This window comes from Lithobates pipiens, unplaced genomic scaffold, assembly GCF_037356315.1.
Source record: "Lithobates pipiens isolate NorthernLeopardFrog02 unplaced genomic scaffold, aLitPip1_a1.2 Scaffold_27, whole genome shotgun sequence".
NCBI classification, from domain to species: Eukaryota; Metazoa; Chordata; class Amphibia; order Anura; family Ranidae; genus Lithobates; species Lithobates pipiens.
In genome coordinates this window covers 171,832,610-171,858,491 of record NW_027507788.1, presented here as the reverse complement: position 1 = coordinate 171,858,491, position 25,882 = coordinate 171,832,610, and the positions used below count along the sequence as shown (strand labels likewise).

Below are 25,882 nucleotides of genomic sequence, written 5' to 3'. Positions count from 1 at the left end.
AGTCTGCTCACATCATTTGGTATGATTAGAATGCAATTGGAGACCCTTATTGGGTACTGATGAGGCTGCACTAATGAGGCTGCATTGATGGGCACTGATGAGGCTGCATTGATTGGCACTGATGAGGCTGCCCTGAGGCTGCATTGATGGGCACTGATGAGGCTGCCCTGAGGCTGCATTGATGGACACTGATGAGGCTGAATTGATTGGCACTGATGAGGCTGCCCTGAGGCTGCATTGATGGGCACTGATGAGGCTGCCCTGAGGCTGCATTGATGGACACTGATGAGGTTGCTCTGATGGGCACTGGTGAGAATGCAATGATGGGCACTGATGAGGCTGCGCTGCTTGGCACTGGTGAGGCTGCATTGATGGGCACTGGTGAGGCTGCCTTGATGGGCACTCATGAGGCTGCACTTGGTAGCCACTTTTAATGTACAGAGAGGAAGTGGTGGGGCTCTAAGAGGAAAAGGTGGGGCCTAAATAGGAAGGGGTGTGGTTTACATATAACAGGGTGGGTCATCAACAGGAAGGGGCGTGACATTGACAGGAAGGGTGGGTCATGTTTAAATTAGGGGGTGCACACATTTAGTCAGGCCTAGGGCAGCACAAAACCTAAATACACCACTGACCTAAGTACGATTTGATTTGAGCAACACATTCCCTTTTTTTGTTCTGCATAAACATCCACTGCTCCCAGTTTGCCCCATGTGACCTCAATGTAAGACAAAGATCCTATGGCTACCCAGAGCATTGTGGATGTTTCACATCAATAGGCACTGCATAGACTATTGTCTTCAATCAGACAGGCCTCGTATGGTAAACTAGCAGGTAGAAGGGTGAAGAATGACAATTATGACTGGCCACGTATACATACATTATTAAGGCCCCTTTTACACTAGTGCGACTTGGGACTGCAAAGCCGCATGACAAGTCGTACCCCATGATTTCTAACAAGTACCATTCATATATGTGACACTTCAAGTGGCACTGACATCAAAGTAGTCCCTATTCTACTTTGGTCCAGCTTTGATGCGAGTTGAGGTCCATAGAAATTGCGTCAAAATCGTGGTAAAATCACTGCAAAATCGCCTGACTTTCAAGTTGCGGCAGTATGAAAGGGGCCTCATACTGCCTCGACTTGAAAGTCATGCAGTTTTAGGATGCATTCACACCTGAGTGTTTTCAGCTCATAAAACGCCCAACAAGCAAAATCCCATTAATTTCAATGACACCTGTTCACATCTGAGCATTTTGTCACCTGAAGCAAAGTGCCTGAAGCTCAAAAAAGTACATGAGCTTCTTTTTTGGGCAGATTACAGGTGTTTTTCTGCTTTTTTACATTGGTGACCTTTTGACCTGTACAAAAACGCTGCAAAATTGTGGCAAAAAATGTGTGACTTTCTGCCTGAAAACAAAACGCTCAGGTGTAAATGCAGCTTCAGAGAATGCCTGTGTAAACTTGAGGTCTATGTGCCAACTCACATCAAAGTCAGACCAAAGTAGTCCAGGAACTACTTTGATGTCGGTGCGACTTGAAGTCACACAGATATGAATTATACTCATTGGAAATAATGGGGTACGACGTGTCCTGCAACTTTGCAGTCCCGAGTTGTAGGCTAAATTGCACAAGTGTGAAAGGGGCCTAATGCCGCATACACACGGGCGGACTGTATGGCCTACTTAGTCCGTCATACAATCCGACGGACAGTCCATCATACTTTCGAATGAACGGACTTGACCACACACGGATGCACAAACAGCCCGTCGAAAGCTTGCGCGATGACGTGTACAGCACGTACGACGGGACTAGAAATAGGAAGTCCAATACACAGCAATGCACCCTTCCGCCGTGTAAATCCTTTCTGAGCATGCGCCATTCTTAGTCCGTCCAACTAGCCTACTCACGAGCGGATTGTCCGCTGAAACCAAAGTATGACGGACAGAATTTCGAAAAATCTGAAATACTTAGTACGCCAGACTGCACGCTGAAAAAGTCCGCTGAAGCCCACACACGAGCGGACTGTCCGCTGAAATGTGTTTCGACGGACTAAGTAGGCCATACAGTCCGCCCGTGTGTACGCGGCCTAAGGCTACATTCACAATCAGACCTGAGCATATCAGTTTCAGTTGGAAAGTTGCGTGTTTTTACCACGTTTTTTGCTGCTATTTTGTACAAGTCAAAAGGTCAGCAATGTAAAAAGCAGAAAAACGCCTGTAATCTGCCTAAAAAGAAGAAGCTCATGAACTTTTTTGAGCTTCGGGTGTTTTGCTTCAGACAACGGAATGCTCAGATGTGAACAGGGGCCATTTAAATGAACGGGGTTTTGCGTGTCGGGCGTTTTTGAACTTTTGAGATGAGCGTTTTACGAGCTGAAATCTCTCAGGTGTGAATGCAGCCTTAAAGCAGAAACATACTTTATAAAGCAATAACACTCACTGATATGATTCATATTAAAACTGAACATGCGTTTCTAGAAAAACGTGAAAACGACAGGAATTCCTCTTCAAAAGATGAACGCTGAAGTTCAACTCTGAAGTGTATTTGTATACATATAGACAATCTTGGAGTCTGGCCTTTCCCAGAGGGGCGCTTTTGTACATCTGCTGCCTAATACAGCTCCCTGCAGCCTGCTACACTTCCTGCGCCTGAGTACTGCTCTCTGACATGCTGGGAAGTCATAAAAATTGCTGTAGTCTGCTTCAATCAGCACACTGCAGTGTAGGGACCAGAGGTCTGCAAAGCGACAGGATGGATGAGGCTGAAATTTATATAAAAAACATGGTGATATGACAGAATTAATTGTACTTTTACCTGGTTCGGCCTCCCATCATCCCCTGCACAGCAGTTAGACTATAGAATGGACGGGCAGCGCTGTCAGCCAATATGATATCTGGCGAGCACATGTACTAAGAGGTGGAGAGAGCAGTGTAATGTCTGTTCAGAGTGTTGCCCCTTCACTGACTTATCAGCAGGTTGGAAGTGTGTTTGGGATTGAGGCTTTGGCTGCGCTGCCTGGTAGGATGACTGGATTACAGCATTGGATTTGAAAAATAAAAAATCATTTGGTGAGAAACTGTGACTGCATTTGTATTTAAAATTGGCATTTGCCTACTTATCTGGAGTGCATCTTTAAAGGATGAGTTCACCTTTTAACAAAAAATAATAAATGCAATTTTTTTTTTTTGCAGGTAAAAAAATTTACATTTTTGTTTTTGTTTCTGGAGCCTCTAAAACAAGGGTCTCAAACTGGTGACTCTCCAGCTGTTGTGGAACTACAAGTCCCATCATGTCTCTGCCTGTGGGACTCATGCTTGTAACTGTCAGCCTTGCAATGCCTCATTGGACTTGTAGTTCTGCAACAGCCGGAGGGCCACCAGTTTGAGACCTCTGCTCTAAAGCATTGTACCAGTGATCAGCAGAATGGCAGATCAGCAGATTGCTGGTGCCATGCAGGTCTCCTACAGATGTTTCAAATGTATTTGTTTGCCTGTACATCGTAACGCCAAGAAGATACAATCTGACAGGAAGACTCAGGCCCCTTTCACACTAACATGACTTCAAAGTTGCACAATTTTTCCGCGTTTTTAAGGAATGTCTGTGTTACGCGCATCAAAGTCAGACACAAGTTGTACAGGGACTACTTTGAAGTCGGTGCAACTTGAAGTCGCACATATATTAATGGTACTCATTGGAAATCATGGGGTACGACTTGTCATGCCAAGTCGCACAAGTGTGAAAGGAGCCTCAATGAACTACCACAGGGTTCCAGAGCACTGTGACAGTTAATTGAAAACTACAAGCCACCAGCCTCAAAGACTGTCGGGACTCGTAGTTTTCCATTCACAGAGGACTGTGAATGTGTGATGTGGAAGGTGAACTCATCCTTTAAATGGTAGATTAGGTAATAATCAGTAGCAGTAGTCTGATTTGAAGGCAGATATGTCACAAAGCTTTACTAAAATGGCAATCCCAAAAATGGTGGAGGGGTCCAGAGTGAACTCAGGGAAACTCCTGAAACAGGGGCTCTTAGGTGAACACTAATAATTACAGCTTTGCTTGCAATCTCATTATCTTCATCCCATCTTATCCTTGTTCTCTACTCATTCTCTTCTCTTGTCCTCTACTTTTTCTGTTCTCTCCTGGCTCTTTCATCCTCCATTTCTAATCCTTTCCTCATCCTCTGTTCCTCTTTGTCCTATCCTTATCCTCTTCTTGTCCTCTCCTCATCTCCTCTTGTCCTCTACTTATCCACTTCTCTTCTTGACCACTTTTCATCCTCTTCTTTTCTGGCCCTTTCATCCTCCATGCTTCATCCTCCATTCCTCATCCTCTCCTTGCCCTCACCTCATCCTCTCCTTATTCTGGACCTCACCTCATCTTCGCCTTCTCTTCATCTTCTCTTGCCCTCACCAGGTCCTCTCCTTCCCTTATTTTCATCCTCAGCTCATCCTTGGACCCTTCTTAACCTCTCCAAATTTGTTTCTGATCCTCTCATCCTCTCCCGGCCCTCTCATTGTCCTCTTCTCACCCAGTCCCTATTCACTCTTCTTCTTCACCCTCTCCTAATCCTCTCACAGTCCTCACTTTCCCCATCCTCTGCGGAATGTTGTTTTGTCGCAACCTGTCATATTTGATGGACAATATCAGCTCCCTCCATTATGGTGTCACCTCGTTGTCATCCTTTCCTCTAATTTGCATGATGCAGAGGTTAGAATCTATTCCCCTATATTTGTCAGCCAGCAGCATCCAATTCCTGCTGTCACTACAAGAAAACTGCCATCCCGTTTATTATGTCCACATATGAGAGCCAATCCAAAATAACAGCAACTCATAAATCTGAATTATTATGAAAATAAATTGTCAGACTGATACCTGTCTTCCAGATGTCACACAGAGAGAAGAGGCCTCGGGATTAAAGGGACACTCCAGGGAAAGTATGAAAACATTAGAACCAAAACTTCTCCCAGCTACCAATCATGTTCACACCTGCCTGGAAGTTTGAATCTGACTGGTAACAAAATATATATATATATATACAGAAAAAGGAAGATACATGGTACAGGCTTCCGGCTACGGACATACCCACCAGACATATGAGGCGCTCTCTGGAACATGGCTACAGTGTATTGCACAGAAGTCAAGAATAGGATAACTTGGAAGACAAATGCCATACACAGTTGCAGTGATTGCTGCTTACTGACTGGCTCCGCTTGCATGGATTTGCTTGTTAATGAATTGTTAATGTATTACATTTCAATATTAGATACAGAGTACATGTTCGGCACATACAGCATAGAGAAAGGATCAATACAATGTCTCATAGGATAAGGAACAAACAGAGACAGGTAATACATTTATACCAAGCAGGGTATTAAAAAGTATAAATTACCGAAGCTGATATACATATTACAAATACGGATTAACTCTATAATAATGATAGAAACCTTGAACTACTCAGCAAAATGACTTGAAGATGGGAAAACACATGGCCCCAAGGAAAGGCCCTTCTCCCCTCCACTAGACATGCTGGCTGATACCCAGTTTAGTAAGAAGTAAATGACTGGACACATTTTCTAAGGTCTTTGCAAATGTGAAATCTATCCACACACCAGACAGAGATGGATTACTACATAAAATAGAGGCTTAGCTTTCTTGATCATCAGCGTCCCATGAATATTAAGTTTAGCCCTACAGAGAGCCCAGAATACTTTAACTTCATATAGTGGCTCCAATTTATTCAAAATGATAATGACATTTCAGGATGCCGGTAGTTGTTGGTCCCATTCAGTGTGGTATGTTACACCAAGTACACCATGACTTGGACACAAACATTTCACACAATCTCCCAGTTTTACTGACATGGGAGCTCTCAAATGAGCTCATCCCTATTCAGCAGTAGCGTGTCCCTGGAAATAACTCAAATATTCTATAAGAGCACTGCTTGCAGTTACAACTTGTTATGCTATGTTGGCTTTTTGTGGGTTCTTTATAATAACTTTGTTAAAGTGATTGTAAAGGCTCATTTTTTTTTGCTATAACAATACCAAACATGTTATACTTGCCTGCTTTGCTGCAGTGGATTTGTACAGAGCAGCCCAGATCCTCCTCTTCTCAGGTCCCTCTTCTGTGATCCTGGACCCTCCCTCCTGTTAGGTGCCCCCTTTCAGACATGGAGCCCCGACCTGGCCCCGCTCCCTCTCTCTCCTGGCTAGCTGACTTTGATTGACAGCAGTGGGAGCCAATGGCGCTGCTGCTGTGCCAATCAGGAAGGTGAATCTCGGACGGCTAAGATATTCCTGGACAACGCTGGACAGAGAGGGACCTTGAGTAATTGTTAAGGGTGCTGGGGAGGCATGCTGCACACAGACGGCTTTTTATCTTAATGCATAGAATGCATTAAGATAAAAAACCTTCTGCCTTTACAGCTTCTTTAGGCTGGGTTCACACTGTAGCATGCTCGGGCTCACAGCAGGGGTCCAGTGCGTCTCCATTTACTGTTTCAGGTCTGATTTCAACCTGAATTTTGGGCTGAATTCGGATCTGAAACAGAGCAAAAGACACACAGGGCTCCTGTGCAGTTCACATCAGAGCCGCTGCAGAGATGTGTGAACTGGCTCCACAGAGAACCAGTCACAATCTCCTGACATGCAAATTGGATGTGCGGAAACCCTCATCCAATTTTCAATAGTATGAACCCACCCTTAAGGGATATGTAAACCCTCAAAATGTAAAATAACCCATTCAGTTTAAAATAAAAAAATTAAAGGCAAAACATTTGTCTATACATATAAAACACTTAATAAATAGCTTTTTCCCCCTTTCTTATAAGTAATCACATACCCTCTGTTCTGAGCTAGGGGAGGAGAAACAGTAGTACACCGGTCTTTCCAGTGAAAGGCTGGGCAGCCTTTGTTAAAGTGGAGGGGGGGTGTCAGTACAAGTCTAATCATTGGAGGAGACTAGGCTCAGTTCCCAGCACAGCTAGAGAACTGACCACATTGTGCTCTCATGCCTAGTGTGATCAGTTTTTAATAGTAAAGCAGAGGGACTGACCTGGCGGGAACACAGAGTAAGCAATTTTAAGTACGGGGAGGAGCCTGCGTATCTGTGCGAGACTGAAGTGAAGGCTGGAGTTCAGCTTTAAGTGTGAATGTCATCAATCAAGGAATGTATTAATAAGCTGGATACAGAGAGTGCAGAATGACCAGCAGGAAGACTCAGAGCCACAACAAGCAGAAGAAAGAAGGCCGATGGCATAGAGGACACAAAGGAAGAGACGGCTCCATGAAGAAAGAGAGCCGGAGGATGCTGGGCAGCTGAGAAGAGAACACAGAGAAGAGAGACAAAGAGGAAGAAAAGAAGGAAAGGCTCACTAAAGAGGCATCGAGAACAGAGACGTCAACGTAAAATGGAAAGTTCGACTACAATGAGACGCCGCGGCGAGGGACCAACCTGAAGTACTAAAGGTGCCGCCACAGACAGACAGGTACATACCAGGCTGGATAATAGGCCCGGGACTCAATAGAGGAAGGACGCGGGATGTGATCATTAGCGGTGGAGACGGACATCTTCAATCAGGAGACAAATCTGCATCTTCACAGGAAATTTCCAACATGGAAAACAAACACTGAACTTCCACAGAACTAGAAAATTGCAAAATACAGACTGAGAATAGGCAGCCTCCATCCGTGCCCGGGCCTTACACATAGGCTGACCTTCGTCTGGGGTCGGGAGAAGAGGACAATCTCCCACAATGCCTCTTTCTACAGATGCTACAAAGCGGCAGAATTATTTCACTCGGTCAGTTCGATATCACTGACAGAAGAGAACTCTGTTAGACGCACACAGTCATTCAGGGACTTTCCCTGATTCAGGACACCCATAATTCCGGAACGCGACTTGTCACCGAGGCTGACACTTTAACCTCAGTCTGTGACCTTGTCAGTGAATACCATTTCAATCCTGGAGAAATACTGCAATATATTGATTTATCCCTTAGGATCTACAGATCTACAATGACAATTCAACTAAGCCCCCCCCCCCCCCCCCAGCTTCCCCTAGGCACATTTATTCCAAACGTGGATATGGTGCAGCTGCATAGCAAGTGAGTGTCACCCTCTCCCACTGTACACCGACAATTTTCCACTGAGGGTGTGGGCTGGTCATCCTGTATACACTGTGGTATATGACGGTGCTAACAAGGAAAACAACTGATAAATGAGAGTTCCCCCTCATATAAGACCGAAGCTCTCGCTACATCTAATGCCGCCAACAGCATACCAGTCTGAAGAATGAAGTCCACCCATAACTGATATCTCAAGTAAACAATGAACAAAATAAAAATGCCATGACATGAGCAAGATCTGGTGCAGCTGTGCATAGGCTGACCACATTTCCAAACTGCCATCCAGGGATTTTTGATACCTTTTTGTTTGCTCATTTTTGGGGCAGGGAAGGGGGGGTGCCACGCCTTCAGCTCTAAGGGCTTCATGGTGGGACCTGTAGAAAGACTACAAGTCCCAGCATAAACCCCTGATATCTTATGCTGCGTACACACAGCCGGAAATTCCAATGGAAACAGTCCGATGGGAACTTTTCATTGGATTTTCTGATGCCCATCAGTCTTTTTCTATCGGCATCGGCATATCGGATGTGTATGCCCATCGGTCTTTTTCTATCGGCATTTCCGACACTCTTTAGATTGAGAGCCTGTTCTTAATTTTTCCGACGGAAAACCTTTCTATCAGATTTTCCGATCGTGTGTATGCAATTCCGACATTCAAAATTCCGAAGCATTAAAATTCCCTTTTATAGTGCCGTTGAACGTGTCGTATGCCGTGGTGTTATTGACTGTCAAAATTTGGTGTGACCGTGTGTAGGCAAGACAGTTTGAGCGAAATTCCGCCGGAATTCTGACGGGAAAACCATCAGAGCTTTTTCTGACGAGAATTCAGATCGTGTGTGTGCTGCATAAGGAGGATGTGTACTTCTCCCGTCCTCCTAGAGTGTCATATCATCTATCACTGTGTCATCTGTCCTCTCCTCTGCTGCCAGCTTACTCATCTGCCATTCGTCCTCCCTGCACAGCAGTCAGTGCCTCATGATGTTCCATCCATCCGCCAGAGAAGATTAAGGAGGAGGTGGGTGGAGGTAAGCACTAGGCACGGAGGAGGAGGACGTTAAATCCTCCTCTGTTCTGAATGCTGGGGCCTCGGCCCTGCTCTCTTCTGTGACATCACTGGTTGTCAGACACCAGGCAGCTTATCAACCAATTCAGGCAGTGAGCCAGTGGCTGGTGGACCAAGGCAAAATGGGTCTCGGACAGCCAGGAGGCAACCAGGATAAGTGACAGTGAGTAAAGCGGCAATGCGACAGCCTTTTTAGAGGGCATCAGATCAGAAGAGGGGGGAAATTCCCAGACAAGGGCTCAAACCATATAAGGCCCATGTTACACCTGTGATTCTGTTGTTGATGAGAAGTGAAAATGTGTGGGGAGAAGGCCCATCTGCCTGTACGCTGCCTAAAATTAGAAATACTCTTGCTCTTTGTGTGAATGAAGTGGCCTTGCTGCAAAGGTCTGATCACCCTCTGGCGAGTCACAGCTCCAGCACTCTAATCAGTAAAGTTCATGTTCCCTCTAATTGGACAGCTCATAGCAGGGGGTTTTGGGCTTCTGCAGAGAGACCACTGCTTCCACACATAGAGCAAGGGTCTTTTTCTGCAGCAGGCTAGGTGGAGGTAGGCCTTTTACTACTCAGTCAAACAAAAAGAAAGAAAAATTCCCAGCTCAATTTACCAGTCAAAAATAACACACTGGATGTTATATTCAGCGCTTCACCTGTTAGTAGTAAACTATAGGATTTAAACTGAAACCTAAGGGGCTATGTATAGTGTGCCTCTGAATAAAATGGCTAATGGGTATACCAGGTAATAAGCCTTTTAACCACTTGCTTACAGGGCACTTAAACCCCCTTCCTGCCTAGGCCATTTTTCAGCTTTCACCTCTGTCACAATTTGAATGACAATTGCGCGGTCATGCTACACCATACCCAAATTACATTTTTAGCATTTTCTTCACACAAATATAGCTTTCTTTTGGTGGTATTTAATCACTGTTGGGTTTTTTATTTTTTACAAAAAAAAATGTTTTCTTAGTTTCTGTCAGTAAAATTTGGTAACTTAGTAATTTATCTCCTTCACTGATGTGCACTGATGAGGCAGCACTGATAGGCAGAACTGGTGGGGACTGATGAGGCGGCACTTAAGGGCACTGATTAGGTGGCACCGATGAGGAGGCACTAATATGCTGCACTTATGGGCACTGATAGGTGTCACGGATAGGCGGTACTGATGAGCACTGTTAGGTGGCACTGATGGACACTAATAGGTGGCACTGATTGGCTCTGATAGGCGAGACTAGTGGGCACTGATAGGTGGCACGGATAGGCGGTACTGATGGGAATTGATGGGTGGCACTGATGGGCATTGATATACAGCAGTGATCAGCATTGATGGGCAGCACTGATAAGCACTAATGGGCACTGACTGGTGGCACTTGTGGGCACTGATTGCTGGCACTGGAGGGCACTGATTGTTGGCACTGGTGGGCACTGATTGGTGACACTGTTGGTGCTATAATGTAATCAGGGCACTGATGATCAGTGTCCTGATTACATGTTTTGTTGTCCCCTGCAAGGAGATGCCGCTGATCAACTCTCTTCACCAGGTTTACATGGGACGGCGGTGATTGGACACAGCCGATCACATGGTTAAAGAGCTGCGGACGTGGCTCTTTACAGAGATCCGGGTCGCACTGTGTCCTAGTAACACGGTGCGGCAGAGATTGCCGCACTGCACGTCATTTGACGGTGGGCGGGCTGCAACTGGTTAAAATAGAAGTAGGGATTTTTTTTTCCCCCGAATCTGCCCGGGATTCAAATCACCTAGCTGTGAATGGAGCCTTAAAGTGTTTTTTTTTTTTTTTACCCCAACACTTTATATTCCTGATATGTGCCTTCTGTACCACATATTTGTATGAAAAATTATCCTGTTCTCTTTGTATTGCTTCCTTTATGTGAAATCCCTGGTGTTCCTGCTTCTGCTTTCCTATTAAAACTGACCAAACCAAGCAGGAGAGCACATCGTGATCAGATTTCTAGCTGTGCTGGGAACTCGGTGTGCTCTCCTCCAATAATCAGACCTGTCCTGCCACAACACCCCCCTGAACAGCCATTCACTGGGAAGCTCAGTGTATTGCTGCTTCTCCACCCCAGCTCTTATGCGCCTGAGAACAGAGGGAATGTGATCACTTAGCAAAAAGGGAAAAAAGGAATTTATAATTTTTTTGATATCAATACAATTTCATTTCTTTCATTTCTATTTTAAACTGAATGGGTTGTTTTACAAGGTGACCGTTTACAATCACTTTAACTGATAACCTGTAAAGTCTTTTAAAGTGTCGACTATGGAGAATTTTGAGTATCATTGTTTTTTTTTTTATTCCATGGGTGTGCGCAATTTTAAATCGTGAGATGTTTAGTATCTATTTGATGCAACCCCATCTTCTTTATTTTACCACAAAAGGGTATAATATTTTGTTTGTTTGAAATACTTCAGTTTAGTGCATTTTTTCCTGAAAACCATAAAAAAAAATATATAAAATGACAAATACCACCATTTTATTTTTCAGGGTCTCTGCTTTCCAGAAATATGTACTTTTTTTTTGGGGGGGGGGGGGGAGGTTGTTAATGCATCAGAAGAAATCTCAGTCTTGGGTGGACTTTTCCGGTAGGGTGGAAACCTTTCTTAATGCTGAAAACAGGAGCAACATTCAGAACAGGGGCGGACTGACCATTCGGGCACTTGGGCACTGCCTGAGGGCCCCATGCCACTAAGGGGCCCCATCAGGGTTGCCAGCCTCAATAAAACCAGGGACAGTATGTAAAAGTCTGTGTTTTTTTTTTAAATCCCAAGATTATAGCTGCCCTGCCTCTCCAGTACCTTTTCAGTGTGTGTATATTGTGTGTCTGTATGTGCATGCTGTATGTGTGTGTGTGTATACTGTGTGGCCCCATAATCTCCTATTGCCCAGGGACCTCATAATCTTCTCCTATTGCCTGGGGGCCCCATAATCTCATATTGACCGGGGGCCCCATGAGTTGTCAGTCTGCCCCTGATTCAGAATACTATGATCCCATTCCCTACATTTTATTTTGAAGATATAATTGTACAGAAATCTTGGTGTATGTGGCACAAGGTAATCACAATGGGAAGAACCATCTTCTGCTGCCTTCATACACGTGAGATTCTGTCAGTCTGTGTGTTAGTACAGAATACAACAGAGAGACATAGCTATTATCTCTCCACAGGTGACCGCAGCGCCAGCTGCCATCTCTGCCTTTGTGAAGAGAAATGGCATCTTCACACATCCTGATACCAAGGTGCAATCCTGCACCACCAAAGAATGTAGCTTGTTTGATAATCATACCTCAGAGTAACATATAAAGATGACTATTCTGTGTATAGAACTGGAGCCCACTGAATGGCCGCTAAACTGTGCACAAGACATTCCAGGGAGAAAGACAATGACTACAATGTCTGCATGTGTGTCTATACATAGCAAACTTAGCCTGGCACTGCACGCCCCCTACTGCCCCAGAGCAATAGGGCCACCCAAACCTCCCACCATGAATGGTGTAATAAGTCTTCACCGGCACCAACCAAACACAACTTCTGGTCCGGGTGATATCTGCTCACAAAAGGGAAAATTGCTATGGTTTGGGACGAAAATAAAGCACAATCGGAATTCCGGCCAGAAAAAGACCGATGAGAGCTTTTCATCGGAAAGTGTGTCTGCTCCATCAGAATTTAGCTGTCCGAATTTCCGCAAAACAAAAATTGATAACATGTTCTCAATTTTCCCCAATGGAAAAACTTTCGAAATTCCGATCATGTGTATGCAATTCCGACATGCCAAAAATCACGCATGCGCGGATTCAACTACGAGACAGAAGCTATTGGCTACTGGCTATTGAACTTACTTCTTCTAGTTCCACTGTACGTGTTGTACGTCACCGCGTTCTAAACGATCGGAATTTGGTGTGACCGTGTGCAGACAAGACAGCTTGAGCGGAATTCCGTTGGGAAAACCATCAGACCTTTTTCCGATGACAATTCCGATCGTGTGTACGCGGCATTACATGCAGCATCCCCCCCATTCCCTTCAGGGACTTCAGAGAATGATGCAGCAGCACTCGAGGGGCTACCATGGGACACTTAGGCTCGGTTCACACAGGGGGCGATGCGAGGCGACACGACTTGCCACGCCGCGACCTCAGCGGCGACTTGCAAATGACTTCTGTATAGAAGTCAATGCAAGTCGCCCGAGGTCGCCCAAAAGTAGTACAGGAACCTTTTTTCTAAGTCGGAGCGACTCGAGTCGCTCCTCTTAGAACGGTTCCGTAGTACAGAACGGGGGCGACTTGTCAGGTCGCGGCACGGCAAGTCGTGTCGCCTCGCGTTGCCCCCTGTATGAACCGAGCCTTAAAAGGAAAGTGCATCTCTACCCAGACCTACAAACATATAACCCGACACACATCTCTTCTCAGATCAACAAAGACCCACATACACCTGAGCCAAAAGCAACACACATCTCTGCCAAAGGCCAACAAACACCTGTTCCAACACACATCTCTCCCCAGCCCCACAAACACATAACGCAACACACCTCTCCCCCTAGACCCACAAAAACCTGACCCAACACACATCTCTTCCCAGACCCACAGTCACCTAATGCAACACACATCTATCCCCAGACCCACAAACACCTAACCCAACACACATCTCTCCCCAGACCCACAAACACCTGACCCAACATACATCTCTTTCCAGATCCACAAACACCTAACCCAACACACATCTCTCCCCAGACCCACAAACACCTGACCCAACATACATCTCTTTCCAGATCCACAAACACTTGACCCAAAGCACATCTCTCCCATGACCCACAAACACCCAACACACATCTCTCCACAGACCCACAAACACCTAACCCAACACACATCTCTCCCCAGACCCACAAACACCTGACCCAACACACATCTCTCCCCAGACCCACAAACACCTAACCCAACACACATCTCTCCCCAGACCCACAAACACCTAACCCAACATAGATCTCTCCCCAGATCCACAAACACCTAACCCAACACACATCTCTCCCCAGACCCACAAACACCTAACCCAACATAGATCTCTCCCCAGATCCACAAACACCTAACCCAACACACATCTCTCCCCAGACCCACAAACACCTAACCCAACACACATCTCTCCCCAGACCCACAAACACCTGACCCAACACACATCTCTCCCCAGACCCACAAACACCTAACCCAACACACATCTCTCCCCAGACCCACAAACACCTAACCCAACATACATCTCTCCCCAGATCCACAAACCCCTGATCCAACATACATCTCTCCCCAGACCCACAAACACCTGATCCAACATACATCTTTTCGCCAGACTCATCAACACCTGACCCAACATACATCTCTCCCCAGATGTTCAAACACCTGACCCAACACACATCTCTGCCCAGACATACAAACATCCAACCCAATACACATTTCTGTCCAGACCTATGAACAATGAACCCAGCACAAGTCTCTCTCTATACCTGCAAACTCCTGACCCAAAGCACATCTCCAATCAGACCTACAAATGCCTAACTCCACACATTCAACCCAGAACAAATCGCTCTCTATAGCTACAAACAGCGAAGCCAACACACATCTCTCCTTAAAACCTTTGAGCCAATACAAATCTTTCTCCAGATCTACAAACACCTGACAAAACATCTCTCTATCCAGGATTAGTACGTTGCTTACAAGCCTGAATCAAATAACACCAGCATTTTAAAAGCTGTCCTCAGGGTTTAAGCTGGCTATGTTTTTTGTTCCCTCTCACTCAATTACAGGTGACATAATTGGTAAATTTCTGAGAGATTTTAATCAATTATAATCATTTGTTCTAACCCATTGCCGACATATACTTTAATTAAGAGTCCTGAGTATTGCAAGTGAAGCAACTGTGAACAAAGTTCAATCTTGTATTTTAAAGCAGTTAATATCAGACATTCCCTATGCTAAAGGACTGGGCCTTCCAGATATCTAAAAAATATATATACAGAAGAGATTTTTAGGTAAATAAAATTCTATATAACCCACTACTGAACAATTTTATAATGGAAACCTGCTAAGGCCCTTCAAAGATTTGCACCAGAAATATTACATTCCTAATACTTATACAATTATCTCTGCTTCAGGTATATCCTGCATTCTATACCAGAGGAAAAAGCACTTGTACCTAAAGGCATTGGGATTGATTTACTAAAGGCAAATAGATAGTGAACTTTACAAAGGGCAGTTGTACTCTGTAAGTGCAGTTGCTCCAGAGCTTAGTAAATGATGCAAAGCTTTACTTTGCAAAGAATACCCAATTACATGCTAGGGAAATTAAAAAAAGCATTTATGCTTGCACATGATTGGCTGATGTGAGTCAGCAGGGCTTCTGCTCATTTACTAAGCTCTCGAGCAACTGGACTTTGCAAAGTGCACAGTCTATTTTCCATTAGTAAATCAACCCCATTATCTCCTACTACAAAGAAAAAAAGTGGAACTTTACCCATTTCAACTTGATAAAAAAAAAAAATAATGTTCTTTAACAAGGCACATACATTCCACATTAATAATTATGCTATCAAAATTAGTGTGTGCAGTAAATTGCCTCCAGCATTGCTCCTGTTTCTTCTTGCTGGAGGCTGCTGTCAACAGTTACATTCCTGGAAGGCCAGGATTTCTAACTGTCACATTTGCTTGTGTCCTCAATGAAACTCTCAAACCATCTAATGATTGGTGTCATAACTGATCACTTGTGCAGCACCATGCCAGTTGCAGGTTAAATTGAAGCAGCTTCCTTGGCTGTTAGGCTCTGTTCACATCTAGGCATTGCTATTTTACAGGTGTTTTTGCAGAGTTTTTGCAGCTTTTTTGTACGGGAGATTTCAAGGTTAAAAAGGTCACCAATGTAAAAGCAGTAAAACCCCTGTAATCTGCCAAAAAAGAAGCTCATGTACTTTTGCAGCAGGTCAGGTCATCTAGATCAGTGATTCTCAATCAGGGTTCCTCCAGAGGTTGCTAGGGGTTCCTTCAGCATTGGCCAATTTCTGCCTCTCAGATAAGTTCCCACTCACACCATTGTTTTTTTAGCTATCTGTAAGGAGGTAATTCTTCCCAATGACCACAAATGTAAGGACCATTCTTCCCACTGACCATCACACTAATGTATCATGAGTGGTAGATTTCTAATTTTTAGCAGGGGTTCCCCCGAGACCAAAGAACGATTTCAAGGGTTCCTCTGTGTTGAAAAGGTTGAAAAGAGCTGATCTAGATGTATAATGCTTTTTGGATCCCTCCCTTACTCCACCACTGTTATTTCACTCCGCAAAAGCTAGAAAAGATCTTCTGCAATTATTCCTCCTTGTACTGAAAAGAATATGGCCACCTGGACACTCTTTTTCAAATCTGGTGGTCCTATGCACAAATAGTCCCCTTCTCTCATTTCCTTGGTCACACAACTGCAAATCTAGCCAGACCCAGCCTTGGTCCTACTCCATCTTAACACTGAGCATGGTCCTCATAACTTTCAGACATTTCCCACACACTGTTTCATTGCTGCTAGGAAGAACAATGGTGCAGCTTGGAAAACGAAAGATTCCCCAGATTACATCCAGTTTCTGCCCTGCACAATTAGAACTTCTGTTCACAATTGAAAATGGTAAATATGAGTGTTTTGGCAGCAATTGAACAGATGGCTTGTGCACCACAGCTGTACGGTCCAAACTCAAGGATTATCATAGAGGTGTCGTCTCTAATTGTTTAATATATTAATGATTCCATATTTCATGTTAAAATCCATGAATTACATTAATAGCAAACATAATAGTCATCACAGACAGAGGTGAAACATTACCACTCATTTGGAGTAAGGAATACAGTATATAATCTCTGCCGATGTATACATTTTGAACCACTGAATCTGCTGCTTTTTCTTATATTGAAGTTATGTTAGTGATCATACCAGATGTGATTACTAACAATTAGGGTGTATGCTTGTACATTCTGCTGGGAACATTCCATCAAATTTTAAAAGTTCTTCAGTGATAAAAATACAATAAAATCCAAAGAACAATTAGAACTAGTGGAATTCTGGATGTAGTAGTACTGCAGAACAGAGGTCCACTCTTTTCTAGATAGTTGAAAAAGTACCATATCCTTTAAAACTGAACATCTTTGTATCATTTCCATTGTATTCTTTCCATCTGTGTTAGTCTTGTGTTGACTAATGTGAAATGTAAAAACCATCCTCTGGAATGTAGCTGAGCCCTGAGGCTGCGGTAGAAAGTGCGATTTCCATTACCATGAAATTCAGTTTCTTCCTGGCTGAGGTTATTTTGCTGTAGGGGGAGTCTGAGAAGGGCAGCGGTCAGTAAGGTGTTAAATGTCTTTTTATTATAATCTCATACATGTTAATATATGATCAAACATCCCCTGTTATTGATTATAGTGCCGCAATCATGCATATTTATTGTGTAACTTTGATGTTGGTGCCCTCCGTCAGAGATAATGTAATGATCGTAGGATGCAGCAGCAGCGATAGCACAATCAGCACTCTTACATTTAGTTCCTACCAATGATCTTCTCCAAAACCATTATGGGGTGTTCTGATCGTATGTCATTTGGGATTAATTGAATGATAAATGTTTCCTTTGCAGTAAACCAAAATAAATGTGTTCAAATGAGGTCCATCTTGTGCTAATGAGCGATTAAAAAATCTCATTGGATGTTGAGGCCAAAGCCTGGCCAACAACAGCTGTTGGTGGAAATAGAGGGAATGCTGGGAAAAGAGCAACCTTCTTATCTTCTAGGAAAGAAAACGATGGGATTGATTTATTGAAGGCAAATAGATAGACAGACGTGCATTTGCAAAGTGCAGTTGCTCTAAAGATTAGTAAATGAGGTAAAGCTTCACTTTGCAAAAAGTACCCAATCATGTGCAAGGAAAAAAGGCTTGCAAATGATTGCATGATGGAAGACAGCTGAGCTTTTCCTCATTTACTAAGCTCTGGAGAAACTGCTCTTGCAGAGTGCAACTGTACTTGGCAAAGGGCACAGTCTTTTTGCCTTTAGTAAATCAACCCTAAGGCTCCATGCACACTGAAGCTGATAAACTGCAGTTTATTGGAGTTTGGGCGTTTTTTGTAAAAGCCCATAAACTCCACTCTATGTTAGCCTATGTGTCCATGCACACATGGACGTTTTTCAGCTTTAATGAGCAGTGGAGTTCATGGGCTTTTTTCTGAACGCCAGAAATTCACGTTCAAAGTGCCGTTTTTCAGCGCCAAAAAACGAAAAATGCTGATAAACGCTCATAAACGCTTGTAAACGCTCATAAACGCTCGTTCATTAGTGTTCGGCATTCTATTTTTCAATGCATTGTGGGATTTTTGGAGTGTCCTCTGTGTATTTTTATAAAAAACGCCCATTAACGCTAACGCTGTAAAACGCTCATAAACGCTAGTATAAAACGCTGTTAAAAGCAGGTTTTTAAACCAGCGTTTTGTGCCAGCAATCTGGCGTCCAGAAATAGCTTTTTTGAGCTTCAGTGTGCATAAACTCTCTCACTCTGATGCTTCTCCATTATAATAAGTAATTATTAAAGTATAGCCACTGTAATCCAGCCCAAATTGCATATTACTTACTGTTTAAAGAAACTTTAAAAAAAAATTGTTTCCAGGGGTTAGGCAGCGCCATCTTAACTATTGTTTTCTGAGTCCACAGTGGAGTGTATTTCTGCCCTTAAATTGAGCACTTCCTGTACTGTTAACCAAGCCTCGTTCTCAATCCAACGTTTCTATGGCAACCCTGCTTCCCTGTTCATAGCTGACTTGTTTTATTTCATAATATTTACTTGTGCAGATTACCTAGTGTTTGCCTGTATGAGTCCTATCAGCTTCAGCTGATAAGACTGCAGTACTGCTGTCCCATTCCCTGGTTTACACTGCATGTGATGTCACATGGTCACATGATGTGTAGAAGGAAGCTCTAAGTGATTAGCAGCCTCCTGGGAGTTCAGTGCTGTGTGCCGTAGGAAGTCCTGATAACAGATATATAAGTCATGGAGAGTGTGCCGTAAATCAGGGGAGATCTGGGCATGCTCAGTGACGTTTTTCTAAAGAACAAAAAGGATTACAACAATACAAAGCAAGTAAGGAGATATCTACAAGCGGTGTTCATTAGGGGTTTTTTATGCTGATTTACATGGGAAAAAGTTGTGGGGGAGGGTTTACAACCACATTAAGCTGGCCATAGACAGTTTGAATCTCAGCCAGTTTAGTTTCAAACTATGTTTCAAGTTCTGTTTCAAACTATGTATAGGCAGGCTGAATGCAAGTTGATCGATAAAGCAACTCGGGTACAACCTGTCTGTTGGATTTTACATGTGATTATTGCTAGTGGCTAATGTAGCAGCAATCACTGTTTTCACCCTGTGGGGACAGCTCTCCCCTCATTGGGAGAACACAATGGCTTTGCTGGAGGGATTACCCCATAAACACTGAGGCCTCATGCACACGAGTCATTATAAAAAATGTCAGTAGCTTTAGCTGTAGAATTCCACGTTAAAAACACAAGTTTTGCTGTGTTTTTTAGCATTTCTGCACTAGCGTCTTTTAGCGTCTGCATTTTTTAGCAAAACTATAATCCCACAAAAGCTTATGGTTCAGAACAGCTGAAAACTCCTCCTTAACCACTTAAGGACCGCCTCCTGCACATATACGTCTGCAGAATGGCACGGCTGGGCACAAGCACATACCTGTACGTTGCTTTTTACGCGCCCAGCCGTGGGTTGGGAGCGCGCTGCCGGCGGTGCGGTCCCGACCCGGTCCTGGGCTCCATGACCGTGGCCGTGGGACCAGTGGACCCGATCGCCACTGGTGTCCCACGATCGGGTCACAGAGCTGAAGAACGAGGAGAGGTCTGTGTAAACAAACCTCTCCCCGTGCTTCCTACTGTGGCTGTCACCGATCGTCTGTTCCCTGTTATAGGAAAAGACGATCAGTGGCGCCACATGCCAGGCCACGCCCCCCTACAATAAAAAAAAACACACAACGTCATACATAACACCTACACTGCCCCCTAGTGGTTAACTCCTTCACTGCCAGTGTCATTTACACAGGAATCAGTGTATTTAAATGGCACTCATTGCTGTATAAATGACAATGGTCCCAAAAATGTGTCAAAAATATCCGATGTGTACGCCATAATGTCGCAGTCACAATAAAAATCGCCGATCACCACCATTACTAGTAAAAAAAAAAAAAAAAATCCTAAAAATGCTATAATACTATCCCCTATTTTGTAAACGCTATGTAAACGCTAACTTTTGCGCAAACCAATCAATAATCACTAATTGCGATTTTTTTTTACCAAAAATATGTAGAAGAATACGTATCGGCCTAAACTGAGGAAAATAAATGTTTTTTTATATATTTTTGGGGGATATTTATTATAGCAAAAAGTAAAAAATATTGCATTTTTTTTCAAAATTGTCGCTCTATTTTTGTTTATAGCGCAAAAAATAAAAACCGCAGGGGTGATCAAATACCACCAAAAGCTCTATTTGTGGGGAAAAAAGCACGCCAATTTTGTTTGGGAGCCATGTCGCATGACCGCGCAATTGTCAGTTAAAGCGACGCAGTGGCGAATTGCAAAAAGGGGCTTGGTCCTTTGGCTGCAAATTGGTCCGGGGCTTAAGTGGTTAAAACCATTAGTTCTGGGGGGTATCTCCAGCCAGAAAATGCCCCTGGAAAAAAAAACTCTGATAAAATCCTATGTGTGCATGGACAAGCTGGGGAGTTTACTGGTTGCAGAAGAAAATGGCTGAAGCCAAAACAGCAGCTGTAAAAACGTCCAGTGTGCATGGGGCCTAACTGTGTTGATGGGGGAATTGAGCGATTGTCTTTCCCGCAACTTGTGGTTTTAGTAGAAATAAAGCAGATTGTGTGATCAGTTTGTAGTGTGAGTGATAACCCTGACACACATCCTATTGGACTAGAAGCCAGCAGTCACTTCATAAAGTACAGAAAAGCCTGCGGGGCAGAGGGACCCAATCCCAGAATTCCCAGCATGATATCAAAATGAAATAAATCCCCTCATTTCTCTTTCAATAAAATATCCCAATTTTCCCACCATTTCGACTCTCTATAGATGATGCCCCACAGTCTGCTATCAGCAAACACCAGCAATGACAGAGACCAAGCCAGGGCTAAAAGGCAGCTCAGCCAGCTGCCAGTACAGACAGCTCAGAACTGATGTTTACAGCATGTGTGACTGCAGAGGAAGAGAGGCGCCGGGCGACTCCAGAGAGTAAAGAGAGTACACAGCATCCGCTTACCTGTACAGCCCTATAGACACCATACACCCCTGAACATATCCATACATCCCTGTAGACACCATACACCCCTGAACATCTCCATACATCCCTATAGACACCACACACCCCTGAACATCTCCATACATCCCTATAGACACCACACACCCCTGAACATCTCCATACATCCCTATAGACACCACACACCCCTGAACATCTCCATACATCCCTATAGACACCATACACCCCTGAACATCTCCATACATCCCTACAGACACCATACACCCCTGAACATCTCCATACATCCCTATAGACACCACACACCCCTGAACATCTCCATACATCCCTATAGACACCATACACCCCTGAACATCTCCATACATCCCTATAGACACCACACACCCCTGAACATCTCCATACATCCCTATAGACACCATACACCCCTGAACATCTCCATACATCCCTACAGACACCATACACCCCTGAACATCTCCCTACATGCTTATAGACACCATACACCCCTGAACATCTCCATACATCCCTATAGACACCACACACCCCTGAACATCTCCATACATCCCTATAGACACCATACACCCCTGAACATCTCCATACATCCCTATAGACACCACACACCCCTGAAAATCTCCATACATCCCTATAGACACCATACACCCCTGAACATCTCCATACATCCCTATAGACACCATACACCCCTGAACATCCCCATACATCCCTGAACACCTCCATACACCCCTGAACACCTCCATACACCCCTGAACATCCCCATACATCCCTGTACACCCCCATACACCCTAAACATCTCCATGCATCCCTATAAACACCATACACCCCTGAACATCTCCATACATCCCTGACCACCTCCATACACACCTGACCACCTCCATACATCCCTGACCACTTCCGTACACCCCTGAACATCTCCATACATCCCTGACCACCTCCATACATCCCTGAACATCTCCATAAACCCCTGATCATCTCCATACATCCCTGACCACCTCCATACACCCCTGAACATCTCCACACATCCCTGAACACCTCCACACATCCATGAACATCTCCATACATCCCTGACCACCTTCATACATCCCTGAACATCTCCACACATCCGTGAACACCAACATACATCCGTGAACACCCCCATACATCTGAAAAAATCTCCATACATCCCTGAATATCTCCATACATCCCGAAACCCCCATACATCCATAAACATCTCTATACACCCCTGAACACCTCCATACATCCCTGACCACCTCCATACACCCCTGACCATCTCCATACATCCCTGAACACCTCTACACATCCTTGAACACCTCCATACATCCCTAAACACCCCCATACATCCCTGAATACCCCCATACATCCCTGAACACCCCCATACATCTGAAAAAAATCCCTGAACATCTCCATACATCCCTGAATATCTCCATACATCCCAAACACCCCCATACATCTATAAACATCTCTATACATCCCTGAACATCCCCATACATCCCTGAACACCTCCATACATCCCTGAACATCTCCATACATCCCTGAACATCTCCATACATCACTGAGCATCTCCATACATCGCTGAACACCTCCATACATCACTGAAAATCTCCATACATCCCTGAACATCTCCATACATCGCTGAACATCTCCATACATCGCTGAACATCTCCATACATTCCTGAACATCTCCCTACATCCCTGAACATCTCCATACATCCCTGAACACCCCCATACATCCCGACCACCCCCATACAGCCATAAATATCTCTATACATCCCCAAACATCTCCATACATCCGTGCACATCTCCATACATCCCTGAACCTCTCCATGCATCCTGAACACCTCCATACATCCGTAACATTTCTATATCCCCAAACATCTCTATACATCCATGAACATCTCCATACATCCCTGAATGCCTCCATACATTCCTTGACAATCCCATGCATCCCTGGGGAGTCTCATACATTATTATACAGCATCATACATCCCTGTAAAGTTCCATACATCCTCATACACCCCTACACATTCCCTACAGTCCCATATATGTCTAAAAATATAAACACATCTCCATACCTCCCCATATAGCCCCATACATACCTGTACAGTTCCATACATCCTCATACATCCCTATACATCCCCTACAGTCCCATATACTCCTAAGTGTCCCAATACATCCTCATACATCCCTATACATCCCCTACAGTCCCATATACTCCTAAGTGTCCCAATACATCCTCATATATCTCCATATATCCACCGATAGTCCCATACATCCCTGTATAGTTTCTCACATCCTAATACATCCTCTACAGTCCCATATACTCCAGAAAATTCCAATACATCCTCATGCATCCCCAGATAGTCCCATACATCCCAGTATAGTTCCACACATCCTAATACATCCCTACACTTCCACCTACAGTCCCATATACACATAAACATCCCAATATATCCCCATACAGTCCCATATATCTCTGTGCAGTTCTGTACATAAACATTCCTATGCATTCCAATCAATTCCTGTACCATCCCATATATCCTCATGCATTCCTACACATCCCCTACAGTCCCATATACCCCTAAACATCCCAATACATCCCTATAAATCCTTATACATCCCTGTACAGTTCCATACACTCCTATAAACCTCATAAATCTGTACACATCCTATGCAGTCACATATTTCACTATGCATCCCTGTGTATCTTCATACAATCCTATACAACCCCATACATCTGTATATTCCTAACCAGCCACTTACATCTTCATAGGTACCATACAGTCCATACTGCCTATAAAGTCCCATACAACCATTTACAAACCCCAAACACTTTTGTGCAACCCCATATTTCCTTACATATCCCTACCAGTCCCATATACTCCTACATCTCTGTACATCCCTATACACCTCTATATATCCTCGTTCAATCCCATACATCCCTTTACATCCTGTACATGCCTACACATTCCCCGTAGTCCCATACAATCCTATACACCCCCATACATCCCTGTACGGATCCATATATCTAATACTACCCTATATATCTCATCTTCAGCCCCAACTACATCCCCGTATACCTTCATACATTCCCGTTACCAGATACACACAACGCTGGCCTGCAGCACAGCAAACTTGGCTATTTGTTCTGCAGCACTGTTCATTGAAGTGTAAATAGAACAAGCCGGTCTCCAATCATCTGTATTGTGTAGGAAAGGTTAGAAGCACAATTACACGATGGCCCCGGCGGAACATCCTCATTACAGAGCACAGCCGCTGACCCCAGGGGCTGACACTTCACATCTGCCATTCATCCCATTCCGAAGAGGGTAAGGGTAATTAATGAGGGAAGAGGGTCATTATTCCGGGGAGGAACAAGCTCCAGTCACAGCAGGGAGAGGGACAGAAGAGGCAGAGACAACGTGACGATGGAAGGGCTTCTCCACTCCATAATGTGAGGCTGATCTCTATATATAGATGGGAGCCTTATGGAAGAAAGGCAAAGCACAATGATAATCCGAGACACACAGACCGAGATATGACTAGGGAGGGAGCGATATGAAATGGAGAGAGAAAGAAATACCAGACAGAGATAGGAGATGGAAAAAGAGATAGAAGAGAGATAGATATGAAATAAAGAGGGAGAGATAGAAGAGAGAAAGAGAGATACAGGATGGAGAAAGAGATAGAGGAGTAATACGAGAGAGAGAGAGAGAGAGAGAGAGAGAGAGAGAGAGAGAGAGAGAGAGAGAGAGAGAGAGAGAGAGAGAGAGAGAGAGAGAGAGAGAGAGAGAGAGAGAGAGAGAGAGCAGGGGATACGAGATTGAGCTAGAAAGACAGACAGATAAAGCTTTCGATATTAGACATATAATTTGAAAATGATTCACTTGATATATAATGAACTATATACGCACATACACATTTATTTTATGTTGTGACACACTGCTATCTTCATGGACACATTGCTAATTTCAAGGTATGCAGGAACCCAGCGGTATTTCTTTGTGAAGTTTTCCTATATACTCCACATGATAAATTTCCAAAGGACAGAAGACACACACACTTAGGTATTAAATGGACACATCTGGTCCCGGAGGATTCTTCCACCATCTATACATCACGCAGGGCTTTGTCCAGTTCCGACTCCATGTAAAGGGCACACACCGGATATAGGGACAGGTGGCAGCAAACGGGTTTTAGCATGGGGAGGGGTGACTTCTGTACTGCCCCAGGAGATAACTTTTATGCGCACTTTATTCTACCCCATCAGAAACATGTAATATACAATAGTCATTGCACCGAGTGCCCAGTCTGTGTGATATACAGGTGGCTGGGGAGGCACAGGCCGCCACT

The 25,882-nt window shown here is 44.2% G+C and overlaps 1 protein-coding gene across 8 annotated transcripts in view; it reads right to left on the bottom strand.

Moving 5' to 3' along the window:
• The window catches only part of LOC143934346 (neurotrimin-like), a 1,051,135-nt gene that overhangs the window by 361,072 nt on the left and 664,181 nt on the right, over window positions 1-25,882 (bottom strand). The gene's annotated exons all lie outside the window — the stretch shown is intronic.